We start from the raw sequence: 17541 nt of genomic DNA, 5'->3' as shown, positions 1-17541 counted from the left end.
CTGGGCCTCTTCCGGCACTTTCCCATGAAAAAGTCTGTATTTTATACTTCCCAATATTTCCTGACCTTAGGAGTCAGGAGGTAGGAGAGAGAAGGTAATTGATGAGAATGAAAAGAATGAGGGTCAGGATTGATAAGGAGAGCTGGAAGCTGAGTGAGATTAATCAATATGTCCTATGAGAAAAGAAGAATTAATTAGCCATGTACTGTTGGTCCTGCTCAGGAAACTTTTCTGCCAGGATAAAAAGAAAAAGCTGAGAAACAATGCCACTGCCATGCAGAGGCTCAGAGCCCAGTCTGGGAGACAAGTGGTACGTCTATGAAATCATCAGAGCAAAATATAAGGCAGCTGTAAACAACTGCTGGACATGGGTTCAGACAAAAACGCCTTAACATTTTGGGGAAGGGAAAGACGATTCTATGGTGAAGTAGTCAGAGGAAGACTCCGATGGGAGAAAGTGGACTTCAGCTGGATCCACATGGGTGGTGTTTGGATTGACGGGGAGATGTGGGGTGTGCTCCTGGATTGGGGACAACATGGACATTACGAGAGCAGGCGAGGGACAGGTATATCTGAGGATTAGAGAGGAAGGATGGATAAAATAGATGGCTGAGTGAAAAGATGGAGGTCTTCTGACTGGAAAGCAAGGCAAGTCGGCACATGTCATCTGACCGGGACGGGCTAGGTGGGATTATGGGGCAGGGTTTGGGTGTCCCTATACATCTGTATTTATCAAACCATGATACCTTACCTCTGAGGTCTGTGAGGGGGTACATAACCAAACAAACACGTCCGATATTCTTGGCGTGTCAAATGTTCTCATTGGTAGATAGTTTTAAAAATTACTTTTATATTAAAATAAATATAGGGCTTCCCTGGTGGTGCAGTGGTTGGGAGCCCGCCTGCCGACGACACAGGTTCGTGCCCCGGTCCGGGAGGATCCCACATGCCGTGGAGCGGCTGGGCCCATGAGCCATGGCCGCTGAGCCTGCGCGTCCAGAGCCTGTGCTCCGCAACGGGAGAGGCCACAACAGTGAGGGGCCCGTGTACCGCAATCAATCAATACATACATACATACATACATACACGTTATGGGGAGGAAAATGAAACAATCATTTTAAATAAAAAACAGTAGTTTTCCAAGAAAATTTCACTTGGTCACCTCAGACTTTACCTCCAAGGGTCCAGACCCTCAGGAGGGAATGGAGTTTTCTTTTGTTTTGTTTTGCTCTGCACTCACCTCACCCTGTGTGAATACAGTCAAATACTAACGCTGTCCTGAGTGAAAGTCATTTGTCTTGAGGAAGAGGCTCAGGTTTATAAACTGATGTGGAAGGATGGATGTCTGGCAGCTCTTGGTCCCAGCCTTCTTGGTACCTGCTCCAGGGTCCTGGTGGCCCCTGGGTGCCCCTACTTTTGGAGACCTTCACCTTATATCATGTCAAACATATTACAATCCACCCCTCATTCAATATTTTTTGCTATCCCTTTTGAAAGTTTTCTTTTATCATTCTGAATCTGTTAAGAATAAAGTATCAAAATAAACAAACAACAACAAAGAATATAGTATCTAGTAATATAACCAAGTCAACACTGGCTCATTGTTCTGTGGACATTTAATTATATATTAATTCATTTTGTTTGGGAGTTTGGGGTTTTTTTTTTTTTTCCATTTCTGAGCCAATCCATCTTCTTTGTTCAGGCCTCAGAGCATCGTCAAAGCTTTTGTGTGTCTCAGGCACCGTGTCCACATTGTAACTGGATGAAGATCCCTGACCTACTCTCTCTGTCAGCTCAGGCTACACAAACAAGATCCCACAGGCTGGCGGTTCCAACAACAGGAATTTATTCTCTCACAGGTCTGGAGGCTCGAGTCAAGGTCAAGGTGTCGCCAGGTTTGGCTTTTCCTGCAGCCTCTCTCCTTAGCTTGCAGACGGCCACCTTCTTGTTGTCTTGTTGTCTGTCACGGTCTCCTCTCTTGAGGACACATCTCCGGGCTCATATACATGGGCTCAGGAGTTGCGGCGTGTGGGCTTAGTTGCCCCACAGCATGTGGGATCTTAGTTCCCCGACCAGGGATCGAACCTGCGTCCTCCGCATTGGAAGGTGGGTTCTTAACCCCTGGACCACCAGGGAAGTCCCACTTCCCTCTTATTTCTGACACCCAGAATGAAATGCAAGAGCCCAACATGGATTGTCCAGTGCAGAGCAGAAGAGGATAATTACCACCCCCATTCAAGATGTTTTCTTTCTATGAAGGTAGCCAAATAATGAATAAATGTGGAGAAACCACATCACATATCTCTGAGAAAATAGAGATGTTGTGGTTGGCAGAATTCTAGAACTGGCCTTCAAGGTTCCACGCCCTCATCGCTAGAATCTGTGAACATGATGACCTGTCACTCCTAGGATTATTCTATGTTGTGGCACAGTTGACCGGGGATGAGGAGATTAACCTAACCAGCAGGGCCTAATGTAGTTACATGACTCTTGAAAGCAGAGAGTTTTCTCTGGCTGGTAGCAAAAGGGACCGAAATGTCTGTCGATGGGTGAATGGATAAAGAAAATGTGGTATATACACACAACGGAAGATAATTCAGCTTTAAAAAAGAAGGAAATCCTGCCTTTTGCAACAATATCAGTGCACCTGGAGGACATTAAGCCGAGTGATATAAGCCAGACACAGAAAGACAGACACTGAGTGATCTCACTTCTATGTGGACTCTGAAAAAGTCAAATTTAATAGCAGCAGAGAGGAGAACAGTGGTTGCCAGGGGCTGGAGGGAGGGGGAAATGGGGGGATATTGGTCAAAGGGTGCAAAGTTTCAGTTGTGCAGGATGAATAACCCCTGGGGATCTAATATACAGCATGGCAACTCTAGTTAATCACACTGTACTGTATGCTTAAAATTTACTAGAAGTGTAGGAGATCTTTGTTCTCCAAAAGGAGGTGAGAAAAGATGGCTGGGACGTCCCCCCAAGACAGCAAGCTCTGGGCAGGCAGCCTTCCAGCTGGGGGTAGAGGGGAGGCTTGAACTATTGGTATAATTATCCGAAGTGTCTCATGTTAAACTGCTTCAGTCCTAGCAGTTTACTAGGTCTGCCGGCCACCGGCCAGCTTTTCCTTACTTTATTCACATTTATTTTTATTTTAAAAGAGAGCCGGGCCAGGCTCTAGTTCCCAAGGCTACTTTGAGGCTTAAACTCTGGGACTGCTCGACTCTCTTGGGAGTCTGGTGGAAAGACTGCAAAGTCCTGAGCTGAGTTAGTCACGCTGAGCTAGAGCAGCAGAAAGAGAAACAATGATTCTGGGATTTGGAGCAGGGCTGGGGAAGAGGTGGAGTTTTCTTAAGCAGAGCTGCAAGCTGATGGGTTCCAGCTACAACAACAGTCTAACAGTCGGGCCTCCAGCCTCCAAATAGAAAAACAAATGTGGCAAATTGAGTGTAACTTCCTCAGGAGGACAAATTGCTCTTTAAAACATTCATATTTACTGTTGGGTGGGGATGCATAGCTCTCTGGTTAGCCATTCCGCCCCTCCCAGGGCCAGTGTCACAGCCGGGGCGGGGGCGGGAGCACGAAGAAAGGGCATCACGGGGTCCTTCCCACCTTCCTTCTCACGGGATTTTTTTGTTTGTTTGTTTTGGGTTTTTTTTAAATGGTTAAGGTAGAGCTGCTGAGAGTTGTCTATTTTTTTTTTTCTTTTTTTTTTAAATCAGAAACGTTGTTGTGTGCCCCTTGTTCCTTGGGGACAACCAGCAGGGGTGTGCTGGAGCTGGCTTGGACAGGTAGCTTGACATCTGCCGCTGTGGGAGAATTTACACCATGGAAACTGGCAAATGTGACAGGTCGGGGCTTTTTGGCCTCCAGAGGAGAGCCCGTTCTGCCTGTGCTCTGATTATGGTTGTGCGCTTGCAAACATAAAAATGGTAAAAGAGATAACCAACAAGGACCTACTGTACAGCACAGGGAACTCTGCTCAATATTCTGTAATAAGGATCTAAATGGGAAAAGAATTTGACAAAGAATGGATATATGTATCTGTATAACTGAATCACTTCGCTGTACACCTGAAACTAACACAACGTTGTTAATCGGCTATACCCCAATATAAAATAAAAATTAAAAAAATATGGCCAACACAGAAATTACCTGCTTTTTTTTACCTGTTTGTTATACCCAAGGAAAAAAAGAAAGTAGATTTCTAAAAACGCAGCTCAATGTGGCAAAAGTAAATATCACTATATTAAAAATATATTATATATATGGGGGGAGGGATTGTTATGTACAGTATCAGCCAAGATAATCCTGGTCTTTAAACTAGCCTTACTTTTAAAGGAAGAAATAAAGTCGATACCAAAAAATAAAGCACAAAGTGTTGATGGGATGTTGCTTTCATGCATAAAAGGCAAACCTCGGTTACAAGTCCCATGACCTTGAGGTGAGGGGTAAAATCCACTCTGCTCCTTGCCCTCGGAAGTACTGGAGTTTTCCACAAAAATTGTTCTGAATAGGAAATATTTACACGGTTCAAAATTTTAAATTTCAAAAATCTCCCTTCCACCCCTGTCTGCCCGTTCACCGACTTCCATCTCCAGAGGTAACTGATGTGGCCAGTTTTTTCCCTTGTTTCTCTCTGCTTTTACCCTTATAGGTTTTGTAGCATAAAATCCACACAGTCCTGAAACTTGCTTTGCTCTCGTCACTAGGTTTTGGCAACTGTTCCAATTCAGCACCCAGAATGCTCCTTATTCCTTTGTAAGGCTGCATAGTATTCCAGTGTTTGGGAATCACAGAATTCACCTTATTCCTTATTGGTAAATATCTAGGTTGTTTGAAATCTTTTGTTACCACAAGCGATGTTGTGAAGTCTAACCTGTACCTGTGACGTTTCCCTCGTGCGGGAGGATGTCTGTACAGTGAAATTCTAGAAGCGTAATCAATGGGTCAAAGGTAGACATTAATACATTTGTCATTGTTACAGAAATTACCAAGCTGCCCTCCTCCAAGGGTGAGCACTGTCTGAGACTATTTTCATGAAGCTTTGCCAACAGTGTTACTTTTTGATCTTTGTCAACCTAATAGGTGAAAAATGGTATCTCCGTGTATTTTAAATGTGCATCTCTATCTTGCTAGGAGTGAAGCTGAGCTGATCACTCAGCTGAGCATCTTTTCATGTGTTCAAGAGTCATTTCTATTTCCTTTGCCCATGTTTGTGCTGGGTTGTTCATTTTTTCTTACTGACTGTGCACATGTAGAAAATCAGCTCTTTCTCCCTACTATGATTTGCAAATATTTCCCCCACCCCAATTTTTGGACTTTATTTGGGATGATCTTTTTCATGCAAAAATGTTGATTTTTATAAAGCTGAAATGACAACTCCTTTTATTCAGGCTCTGACTTCTACATTATACTTAGAAAAGCCAGTCTCACTTTGAAGTGACAGGAATACAAAACCAAAGCAAATCATGGTTCCTTCTAGTATTTTCTGGTTTCATTTTTTCCATTTAAATATTTAGTAAAAGGTATGTAAAAATATTTAGTATGGCATGCACCTTTTTCCCCGCTAGATAGCTAGCCAGTTCTCTAAAAATCATTTATTAAACAGTCCATTAAAAAAAAATCTCACTGATTAAAAACATCATCTTTTTTCACACAATAAACTTCCATTTATATTTTTGGGTCTATTTCTGGGCTTTCCATTCTGTTTCATGTTCTGTCTAGCCATGCTCCGGTATGATAGTTTGAACTTTTAAAAAACTTCATAAAACACTTTAATAGCTGGTAGGGCTAGTCCCCCTGTATTGCTCTTTTTAAGAGTTTTCCTATGTAGACCAACTTGTGTAGTTACCTACATGAATTTTACAATTATAAGATCCTTTTAAAATGGAAACCTTAAAAGGGTTTAAACAGGCTTACTGAGTAGCATCGAGTATAATGCTTTCTTGCATTATTGATGAAAGTATAATTGGCACATCTTTTCAGAGGGCAACTTTCCATTTCAAAATTTATAATGAGTTTACCCTTTGACTCAGCAGCTGCCCAAGGATGATTGCCATTTTTAACTATTATTACTGCTTGTAAAGACTAGAGAGCAGGTAGATCATCACATTTGCAGTGAGTCACTAGAAACCACCGGCTTCACAAGCCACAGCAAAATCCTCGGAACACCCTGTAAGCAAGAAGGGAAGGACCTCTGTCTTACTGCTGTGCTACACACTGCCCTTTGCCTGCTCTGGCACGTCTGCAAGGTCACGGATCATCCCAGGGACCCGGGAATCCCACTGTGGCTTGTCTGCGGTCTCTAGGTGTGCTAAGGAAGCAGTAGCCAAGTTATCTTCGGGGCATTAGAGAAAAATGCTTTCTCCATCCTTTGATCGTTCAGGCAGGTCTGGCCTGGGGCTGGGTGGGAAGCTTGGAGCCGGGCACCTCAGCTGCTGCCGCCCAGCTAAGTGAGGGCCTGGGACCTCTTCCTGGGGTGTGGGGAGTTAAGAGCATGTGGAGGATGCCATCCCGGGCTCTGGTCCCTCCTGGGATTGTCAGGGCAGAGCCCCTGGGGTGTAGTATTCGGGGACCAGGTGCTGTGAACACATCTGGCAAGGAGGGGAGACAGCTGTGACTCAGAGGGTTCAGGAAGGACCTGGAAGGTTCTCAGAGGCTTGGGCGCACCCTCCCCCGCGCCATGCTCCCAGTCACTGAGCGCACGGCTTCAGGCCTGAAAAACTTCCTCGGTTCCTCGATTTCCGGTCTGGAGGAAAGACAAGGGGTAGGATAGACCCCCTCCCCACACTTGGTTTCAAGGCGTAGATGCCTCCACTGTATTTAGGTTCCTCATGGGGCGGGGTCAGGCCCTTTGGGGATAATTTTGGCACCAGACCGTGCAAAGAAATACGAAGGAATACTGTCTGATGGCCCATAAAGCGGAGAGGCTGGGGCTGGACCAGGACGGGCACTCGAGGCCCCATCAGTTCTAGGAACAAGCTAGTCACAGCTCAGGCGACTTGGCCGCGAAGCGCACGAATCTCTGACTCCTGTCCCCTCCAAATCATTCCTCAAAGCTGCAGTTTCACCTCTGCAACCTCTACAGTGTTCCCTTTCCTCCTGTTGCCTTGCCACCTCAGCCCACACACCTCGCCTGGAGCCTGCAGTGGCCTCTTAACTGATGGTCAGGACTCAAGTCTTCCCCCTCGTCTCTCCAGGCTCCGATCTCAGCCAAATTATCTGGAAATCAGAGCTCCAAGCACGTGTCTCCCTCCTGCAAAATTCTTCGCCATGTCCTTGCTGCCGGTGAAATCTGGTCCAAAGCCCTGATTCTGGTATCCCCCAGGAGCCCCTTTGACCCTTTCTAGTCTTACCCCCCCCCCATTCCCTTCCTACCTAAGCACTATGTTTAATGCTCCCAGACCCTCCTCCCCACCTCGTGCTGTTTCTCCCATGGGAATGCCTACTTCCACATTTTCATCTCCAGATTCCAGGGTCAAACTCTCAAGGAACGTCCTCTTTGAAGCTTCTCCAATTCTGCACCTGGATGTGAGCTTTCTCTCTCGCTCCTGCAAATCCGTATACACCTCCCATCTCTTCTGTTGTTCTTGCTGTATGCAACAGGTGCTCAATAAAGTTTGGGGAACCAATGAATGCGCTCCATATCTCACCCACAGTGGGTGCACAGCTCTGTAAGAACTACCCTCTGTATTTTTCTGGAAAGACAATTAATGGGAATCACAGGCTTACTCAAGAGCTGCTGATGTGCATGCTTTCTGGATAGCGTTATGTTCGCTCTAATGCTAAAGTTTCCAGAAATCCTGCCTGCCGTGCTTCCTTCTTTCTAACCGTAGCATCTCGTAAATTTCCTGGTTCTCCTGAGTCAGGACAGACTGAACTGATCCTGGGAATTAATTTCTGTCCTTTCCGGCTGAAATAACTAGTCTCTCTTTGGCATTTGGACACACGTTCCCTGCCAAAAGCAACGATGCCAAGCCCTCGCAAGCAGAGCTATTTCAGCTGCATGCCTGAGAATTTATATTTTGCTACATTCTCTCGTTATGAAGCTGTGATGAGAGATGACATACTCTCTGCTTTAAGGGCTCACACTGAGCTCCCCTGGGGAGGAATCTGGTGATAATCCATTAATTATTTTCTAATTGGTTGACCCCCTACTTGTTTTTTAGAGCTGTTCATTCCCAGCATGGCTGGGAGATGCCGCGCCTGGTGGAGAAGTATGATGGGGCTCCCCGAACCCCATCACCTGGCTTAGGACAGATCATCTGTGGAGGTTCACAGAGCCCAGACCATCTGCTCCCAGCATCCTGCGCGGCCGGAGGGAGGCGGGGCTGTCAGGCACTCAGGCAAAATTCCCTCTTTTGGAAACTGAGTTGAGTGGTCGTTGTGCTGTAGCATGGGGAAGGAGATGGGGCGACAGTGAAAGATTTCAGAGCCATGTGGGTTTCCTTCCCAACAAAGCTCTACGTTTCTCGAGGGCCGGAGCCTGCCTAAGATTTTTACATCTTCCTTAGCATTTGACAAAGTGCTCTGCGTGCAAGAAATGTTCTATAAATAACTGATTCTTAGATGCCTGAACAATTTTCCTGCTGCAAAAACTCCATCAGACTCCAAGATACTAGTACCAAAACTTGGGGCGGGGGGAGCAAGAATCTCTTGAACACAGGAATTGCACTAGAACTCTATCTCTGTTAGAAGGGGACTCATAAGGTTACTTATTGACTTATTTATTATCTTACTCATCTTATGAATTTCCAAAAGCACTCTGCCATGAAGAAAATTATAAAAGCATTACAGTGAGCCTCTAAGGGACTCGGCTTTCGACCTCAATCTGTGCATCTGTTTGATCCATGGGTCTGTTTCAATATCCTTAGCCTTGACATTGGTCTTAGAAAGAACATTTTCCCAGAGTTGCTTCATTTGGGTGGTGACGAGTTTGGAAAAGTCTTCCTTCGTCTTGTCCTATTTCTCCTGTGAATAAGAAGGAGCTGGGTTCAGTGGGACCTGACGCTTACACATTTGGAGGACCACTTCTAGGAAAAAAGAGTACAAAACTGTGACTACTAAATTAGACATGCGAGTGACTATTTCTTTGGAATGAGAAAAGATATCAGCAAATCACTGGTGCCCTGAGGATTTAGATCCCTTTTCCCTGAGATTTCATACTTAACATAGAAACTGCCTCTTCTTCCTAGTCAGCACCCCACTCACCCGCTTACAGCTTCCTGCACCCACAGGGGAAGCAAGAGGCCCTGGGCTGAAGCTTTATCAGCTTCGTGGTAGGTCTGCCTCAGATGGGCAATTACACAATTCACAACCCAGCGCTTTTGACTGAATACCTGATATGAATATCACGGGCAGGCACATAACTTTAGGGAACTCAGGGCTTTACGTAAAGGACCTCCTTGCTTCTCCCAGCCAACACTTAATAGGAGAACATTAGCACAACAGCTAATGAGGACAAGTGATGGAGGCCAAGAAGGCCGTGGGCTTCTGGAAATGGTTTTTCTGTTTATTACTCGAATGGACTTTATTTCTGAGACCATCGGGTCCCTGCAGGCTGCATGTCCTCACTACAGAATTATCTGGAACAGCCAACTCTCCTCAAAAATACACCTCAGCAGACTGGTGGGCTCACCATCAAAATCCTGTGGCGTCAGGGAACTATATTCCATATCCTGGGATAAACCATAATGGAAAAGAATATGAAAAAGAATATATATGCGTGTAACTGAATCACTTTGCTGTAGAGCAGAAATTAACACAACATTGTAAATCAACTGTACTTCAATTAAAAAAAACCAACAATCCCGTGGCTTTTCACAAGCAGGCCTGGGATGCTAACGGGCGTCTCCCCACTGCTCCATCCCACGGGCTCCAAGAGCACAGCCCCCACTGCAGTCCTTTCTGTTCACCCGCCTCCCTCTCTGTTTACCCCTGTGCCCTTGAGGCCAAGGCAAGTCCACGGAAGCTGTGAGCCAGATGGATCTGCCACCACCTGTCAGACCCCAAAGCAGGTCCCCAACCCCTCCTCACCTCCTCATCTCACTTCCCAAGACAGAAATGCATTCACCTCCTGGAGTCTGTCCTTCAGCCCGAAGGAATATCTGCTTCGCTGAGCCCACGGGCCGCGGCTTGACTTTTAGGGGTAGGTGACAGGTGACAATGCTGCTGTGTCTGTAACTCAGAGTCACTATTAGTGCCGAGCCTGCACATCCAGAGAGACAGGGAGGGTAGGAGAGGCAGGTCCCTCATCCAGAGTCCCAGCTCTGCCATGCACGGCTGTGTGACCTAGGGCTGGTTCCTTGACCTCTCTGCACCTCTGAAAAGTAGGAATAATAAATGTACTACCTCAGGGGGGTTTTAGTGAGGATTAAATTAATTAATAGGTGAGTTATTACTATGATTTCTAAGATTCCATTTGTATAGGGCGGGGAAGGAGGGCCGTGAATGATTATTGTGACCTCTGCTTCATTTCCCGGTTCCCCGAATTCTGCTCTATGCTGCATCCCTGCGGTCGGTTGAGTGCTGGGCCGAGATATCCATATCCTCACCCTGGGACCTGCAAACGTTTCCTCACATGACCAGAGGGACTTGCAGAAGTGATGCAGTTAGGATCCGGAGATGGGGTGATGAGCCCGGATATCTGGGTGGGCCCTGGAGGTAACCACAAGTATCCTCATCAGACAGGCCCTCGGCGGACACAGAGCAGAGCGGGAGACCATGTGGCCCCAGAGGCCGACCTTGGAGAGAAGTGGCCCAGAGTCAGCAGAGGCTGGAAGAAGCCAGAAATGAATTTTCCCCTGGAGCCTTTGGAGGGGGCATGGCCTCACCTACACCTTGAATTTGGACTTCTGCCCTCCAGAAATGTAAGAGAATGGATTTCTGTTGTGTTAAGCCCCGCAGGGCGTGGTGACCTGTGATGGCAGCTCTAGGAAACGAATCCAAGCAGCCATTGGGGCCACAGCTGATGGAGCCGATGGGAACCACCAGGCAGGGAGTGGTCCTGGGGCACTGCTGCCCCCGAGAACAAGTCCACGGGGCTCCCCCCAAGGAACTGACTCCCCCATGCCCAGGAGCTATCACTGGGTGGGGGGCAGTGGATGCTAATAGGTTGGAGAGAGGCTACTGCTTCTCCATCCCATCCCAAGTTCTGCAACGTGGCTGCCCACTGAGCCCTTTAAATGGACCTGGCTGGCCAGCAAAACAAGCTCCCAGGAGAACACGAGAGCCACGGCAATGGCCGGCCGGCCGTCTGGCCCACTCCTCATGGCTGTCCCCAGCTCTGCCCTCACGTGGAGTCATCACGCCAGCACCGACGGGGCTCCGGGCCCGCCCCTCCTGTGAGCACCCCACACCCACCGGCTCAAGACCCTCCTCCCCCGCCGGAGGGGGCAGGGACACTGTTGGCCTTATCTCACAGACAAGGAGGCCGGCACTGGGGCCCACGCCCCGCCCTCCGCTCGTCACGTGGAAGCAGCACCGAGCCCAGGCTCCCTCTGACCTCCCAGCTCATCCCCAGGGAGAGGGATCCATAGGCACGTGATGCCACCAGCGCTCCATCCAGAGGGGGAGCATCGCTGGAGACAACTTCCACTCACCTGGGGGCTGGCTACTGTGGAAGACGTTACTAAGTGGAGTCGGGGATATAGGGACAAAGGGACTTGCTGGACTCACACAGAAATCCGAGACAAAGTGAGGAATCTCGGTCCTCATGAACCAAAATGTGATCTTGGTTTTTTTTTTTTTTTTCTTGGTCTTATCAAAGTGGTTAGACTTGCCCGTTTTGCTCAGACCTTGCTGATTTTTTTTCCTATTTATTTATTTACTTATTTTTCATTCTATACAATTTTTAAAGGTTACTTTCCATTTATAGTTATTACAAAATACTGGCTGTACTCCCTGTGTTGTGCATACAGCCTTGAGCCTGTCTTACGCCCGATAGTTTGTATCTCCCACTCCCCGCCCATATTGTCCCCCTCACTGGTGCCCACTAGTTTGTATCTGTGAGTCTGCTTCTTTTATGCTCTATTCACTAGTTTGTCGTGTTTTTTAAGATTCCACATATAAATGACACACAGTATTTATCTTTCTCTGTCTGACTTATTTCACTAAGCATAATACCCTCCAAGTCCATCTGTGTTGCTGCAAATGGCAAAAGTTCGTTCTTTTTAATGGCTGAGTAATATTCCATTGTGTATACATATACATATATGCATCTGTTGATGGACACTTAGGTTGTTTCCATGTCTTGGCAACTGTCAACAGACCTTGCTGATTTGGGATGAGCTAACAGAGTGAGGACACTCCTGGAGCGGGGGCTATGGTCTCAGTGAGAGACCTGCATCTCCACCCCTGCAACAACTTCCAGACCTATCGCCAAAGATGAGGGCAGACTGGACATCCTGGAGAAGGTGGCAGGTCTTCTTAGATCCTGGTCTAAGGGATCCCCAGAGTCGAGGTAGGGACCTAGCAGAGAACCTCTAGCTGGGCCATGTTTCCCAGATTCCGGTCCTGGGCACAAAGCAAAGCACCAGGACAACTAACACACATCACTTGCTCTGTGCAAATAAAATTGGAAAGAGTTGCAAACTGCAACCTCTCTGGGAGAGTCACAGTTACATAAAGACAGTAAAGGCTCTGAGAAGTCCTGCAGTCAGGCTTCCTGTGCAGAGGGCACTTCCTAAACCTTTCCTTTACAGAGCCCATGACGACATGCACTGGATTCTGTGTGGCGCATGACGCATTTTGAGAAACATTCAATATTAACACTGAACGCTCAACCTCATCACGACGTGACCATTCACAGAGCTGAGGTCCCACAGCTGTGAACTACGTTGTTCCATGGGATACGGCCTCCATGATGTAGACCAGAGGTTGTCAACTAGGGGCCACCTCACCCCTCACGGATGGCAATATTTGGAGACATTTTTGCATCACAGTTGGTGGAGGGGGTGCTAACGGATGCTGCTAAACATCCTCTAATGTGTTCTCCTCTTTTATTTAATTTTCGGTTGAGCCTAGCACGACAGAAAATCATCTGCCCCATACGTCAGTAGTGCTGAGGTCGAGAAACCCCTGGCTGGAGTTACAGAATCATGAGCACAGAAGGCACTTAATCCTCTGATAATGACCTGAAAATTGCTATGATGGATTCTGGACTCTGCGCAATTTAATATTTTCCATAGACAGCATAAAAGCCTTCCTCAGGGTCTCCTACACGCCTCCGAGATCCTCTGCACAGCAAAAAATTTAAGTATTATTTAATTGTGTAAAAAAAAAAAAAACCAATGTGAGTCAGCCGTCATTTAGTTGTCAGGCTTATACTGACCTAACAAGCATATGGATAAAATATCAACACACGTGTTACTTGCAAAGGATGCACTACTAAATTCTGGTTCCTTCCTCTTCCAACTGTGCAACCTAAAATAGATGAATATATGTTTCACACACACACACACACAGTTAGCAAATGACACTGACATTGGAATTGGTTGGCTGTGTACCCTCCCTCTCCTCCACCATTTTCCCAAGTGCAAAAAGCAGAGCTGAGGGCTTCCCTGGTGGCGCAGTGGTTGAGAGTCCGCCTGCCGATGCAGGGGATACGGGTTCGTGCCCCGGTCCGGGAAAATCCCACATGCCGCGGAGCGGCTGGGCCCGTGAGCCATGGCCGCTGAGCCTGCGCGTCCGGAGCCTGTGCTCCACAATGGGAGAGGCCACAACAGTGAGAGGCCCGCCTACCGCAGAAAAAAAAAAAAAAGCAGAGCTGAGGTCTAAAGGCAGCGCTCAGCGTGGACTGAGAACAGGAGGAGACTAAACATCCACACGCTGGGTCCTTCGATAAACAAATGTTGACCGGAATATACATCTTTTCAAAAGTGTCTGAACTTTGCCTTACGGCCTGTCACCAGGCATGGGCATGCGAAGGAGAGAAGGATCTGACTGCAGGGGCTGGGGGCACGTATTTTCATGGTTTGTAGGCAAATTTCCTTGTGGCTTCCCCACAGATTAAATTCTTTCAAGTCCTTGGCCCATGCACTGGTGCTAATTTGCATGGTGTTATTTTTCCATCTGATTTACACACGGAGAGGATAATTGGCCTCTTTTCCTCCCGAGCATGAGAAGTCACCCGTGGGGTAGGATACTTTATTGAGATATTAATGTGGTTTTTGTTCTTGTGGAATTTTACCCGCCCCTATTCTAAGAAGGGGCCGGACTTTGTGTTTCCTTGTCTTAGGGGGTGTTTATGGTCCAGGACCAGGCAGACATTTAGACAGGCTTCTCCACTCCCTCTCTGGCTTGTAAAATGGTTTTATTTTGGGAAAGCCTAAACTCCGCGAAGGGAGAGGCTAGACAGGGGAGAGAGGAGGGAAGTGCAGCCAGGAGCACACGCTTTGGGGGAACAGGCAGATTCGCCAAGATCAGGAAAGGCAAGTTGGCTTGGGGTGGTGAGTCCTGGAGGGGACCCTAGGTGGCGGGAAGCGGCTGTGCGGTGCACCCGGGAAGGCGCATTTCAGGCACCAGCAAATAGTCCCGTGCCCGAGCTTGGCACAGAAGCAGCACTGCCCTCATGCACGAGACCAGGTGACAGAATGAGGACCTCACACCTTCTGCTACCTAAGGCCCTAAGGACATTCCCCCGACACGGGGGTCTAGGGAAAGGAACTGCAGCGACGACTGAGATTGAATTTCCAACCAACCTCCCGAGAAACGGGCTTAGAGTCCCACTGGATGTGATTTTACAAATAGGAATCCTCGGTACATCTCTTCGGCACTTGCATTTGGAGAGTAAAATCAGGTTCTGGGGAGAAACAACATGGTCCTGACAGCTCAGTGGTTTCACACAGCAAAGGTTTATTTCTTAGTTGTGCTGCTTCTCTAACGAAGGTCAGTCAGTAGGGATTCTGCTCCACAGAGGGACTCGGGGATCAGCTGGACGGACACCCCAAGACCCCCGCTTGTGGTCTCCCAGCCAGCAGGACTACAAAAGAGAGGAACTGGAGGGGTTAGGTCCCGGCTTTTAAAGGCTCTGGCCAGGAAGTGATGTAGATCATTTCAACTCACATCGCATGGGCTGGAACTCGGCACATGGTCCCCCCAGCTGCGAGGGGGCTGGGACACCCATGGATCCCGATGCCTCATCCACAGCCTTGTGGTGCTTATTTAACGTAGGAGGCATCGTTGTAGTTAATGCTATTGATCTCTGCATTTACGAAGAGCTATTGCAAATGTATTTTGGGGGTTCTCTCCCTGTGCTGTCGAAGTCCTGTGACTAGATCACCCCTCCAATCCACAGAGGAGGAAAGGAAGGTCTGCACAGTGGAAGCAGCAACACGGTCCGTGGAAAAGGAGAAAGGAACAGCCAGGGTTCTGACCTAAGCTCAGCAGAGGAGGGGCCAGGGGAAAGGCCTCCAGCCAGCGGGGAGTGCCCTGCTTAGCTGGCTTGGTACAGGCCTTGGGAAAAGGAGAGAAGAGGAAGGGAAGGGAGGGCTCCTGTCCAGTCAGTGAGGAACGTTAGCCGGCTGGTGTCCCCTCAGAAGGGTGTGTGTGTGTGTGTGTGTGTGTGTATGTGGATGTGTGGATGTGTGTGTACGTGTGTGGATGTGTGTGTGTGTATGTGGGCGTGTGGATGTGTGTGTGTACGTGTACGTGTGTGGATGTGGATGTACGTGGATGTGTGTGTGGATGTGTGTACGTGTACGTGTGTGTATGTGTATGTGGGCGTATGGATGTGTGTGTATACATGTACGTGTGTGTACGTGTGTGTATGTGTGTGTGCGTGGATGTGTGTGTACACGTGTATCTGTGTATGTGTAGGCGTGTGGATGTGTGTGAGGATGTGTGTGTACGTGTGGATGTATGTGGATACGTATGTACACGTGTATGTGTGTATGTGGAGGCGTGTGTGTGGACGTGTGGAGGTGTGGATGTGTGTGTATGTGTGTGTGTGGTGGAGGTGTGTGTGAAGACGTGTGTGTACATGTGTACGTGTGTGTGTGTGCACGCACGCACGTACGTGGGGATAGAATTTCTGACGTCAGTAGACTAATTGCAGGCTGCCCCAGGTCTGTGTCTTCCCCCACCCACAAGCTCTGGGTATCTGACGTCAAAATGACTGCGGAAAGATGAACATGTGCACTTTCTGGCAGCAGCAGCTGAGGCTGAGGCCAGGCAGGCCAGGGGCTGGGCTGGAAGCACGGGTGCTTCTCCCTGGCATCTGGGGACCACAAAGGCTGTTTCTTCCTCCTCTCCTCCACCCAATTGGGCATCAGACATTGATGAACGCGGCTGGCTGTTGGTGGCTATCAGATAACCCATACGGAGCGTACCACAATAACTAACTAGTGGTCCCTTACCTACTGGCGACTCAGGGCCGCAGGAAGCAGGCGCCCTGCCCCGTGTGTCACGCACGTGACCTCAATCTGCCCTCCCGACACCCCCAGGGGTAGGTATGTGGCCCACTTTACAGGGCAGGAAACAGAGGCGGGAGGAAATGAGCTTCAGGCCTCCCAGTGCTTCAGAGGCAGAGTCAGGATCGAAACCCAGAGCTGCCCAACTGCAAAGCCTCCAAGAGGCTCCCTTATTCATTCGTTTACCAAAGCACCTGCTATACACAAGTAGTGTTTTAGACCCCGGGGTTACACTGCCCAAGAAGCAAACAAGCATCCTGCCTTCTTTTCATTTCCTGTGGCAGCCCTAACAAATGACCTCAAACTTGGAAGCTTTACAGAAATTCATTCTCAGAGCTCTGGAGCCCAAGAGTCTGAAATCGTGGCGTGGGCCAGGCCCTGCTCCTTCTGGGGGCTGCAGGGGAGAATCCATTCTCTGCTTCTTCCCGTTCCGGAGGCTGCTGGCGTTCCTTGGCTTGCGGCCACATCACTCCAGCCTCTGCCTTCTTGGTCAGAAAGTCTCCTCCTTTTCTGTCTGTGTCTAATCTCACTCTGCTTTTCTCTTACAAAGACGCGTGTCATAGGATGTAGGGCCCACCCACACAATCCAGCAGGATCTCCTCATGTCAAGATCCTTAACTGCATGTGGAAAAAAAGAATTTTTTTCCAAAGAGGTAACGGTGACATGTTCTGGGGATCAGGACATGGCTATATCCACTCGATTCAATCCATCCTTAAAAAGCTGACAACCTAGTGAGGATATACGCAAAGCATATCAATAAACAAGAGGGCATGTGTTAAGAGCCCTGATGAAAATAAAGCAGGAGTTGGTAAAAGAGGGTCCTGGGATCCCTTACGTTGGAGGGGCAGGAAAGATCTCTCTGAGTGGGCAGTTTTGCAAGTTGACCTGAAGGAAAAGAGTCAGCAGATCATCTCCAGTGGGGCCCAATGTTCTGGCCCACCTGGTTGTTTATTTATACCTTAATGAGTAAATAACATTTTGGGGGGCCTTCCCTGGTGGCACAGTGGTTAAGAATCCACCTGCTGAGGCAGGGGACATGGGTTTGAGCCCTGGTCCGGGAAGATCCCACATGCCGCGGAGCAACTAAGCCCGTGCGCCACAACTACTGAGCCTGTGCTCTAGAGCCCACAA

General features: G+C 48.2%; 1 protein-coding gene across 2 annotated transcripts in view; it reads right to left on the bottom strand.

The window, feature by feature from the left end:
* FAM20A (FAM20A golgi associated secretory pathway pseudokinase) overlaps positions 1-17541 on the bottom strand; it is a 46444-nt gene that overhangs the window by 13432 nt on the left and 15471 nt on the right. The window lies entirely within an intron of this gene.

This window comes from Mesoplodon mirus (assembly GCF_964341445.2).
Source record: "Mesoplodon mirus genome assembly, chromosome: 18".
NCBI lineage: Eukaryota > Metazoa > Chordata > Mammalia > Artiodactyla > Ziphiidae > Mesoplodon > Mesoplodon mirus.
Note: the sequence above shows the minus strand (reverse complement) of the source record. Positions and strands in the feature narration are given on the sequence as shown.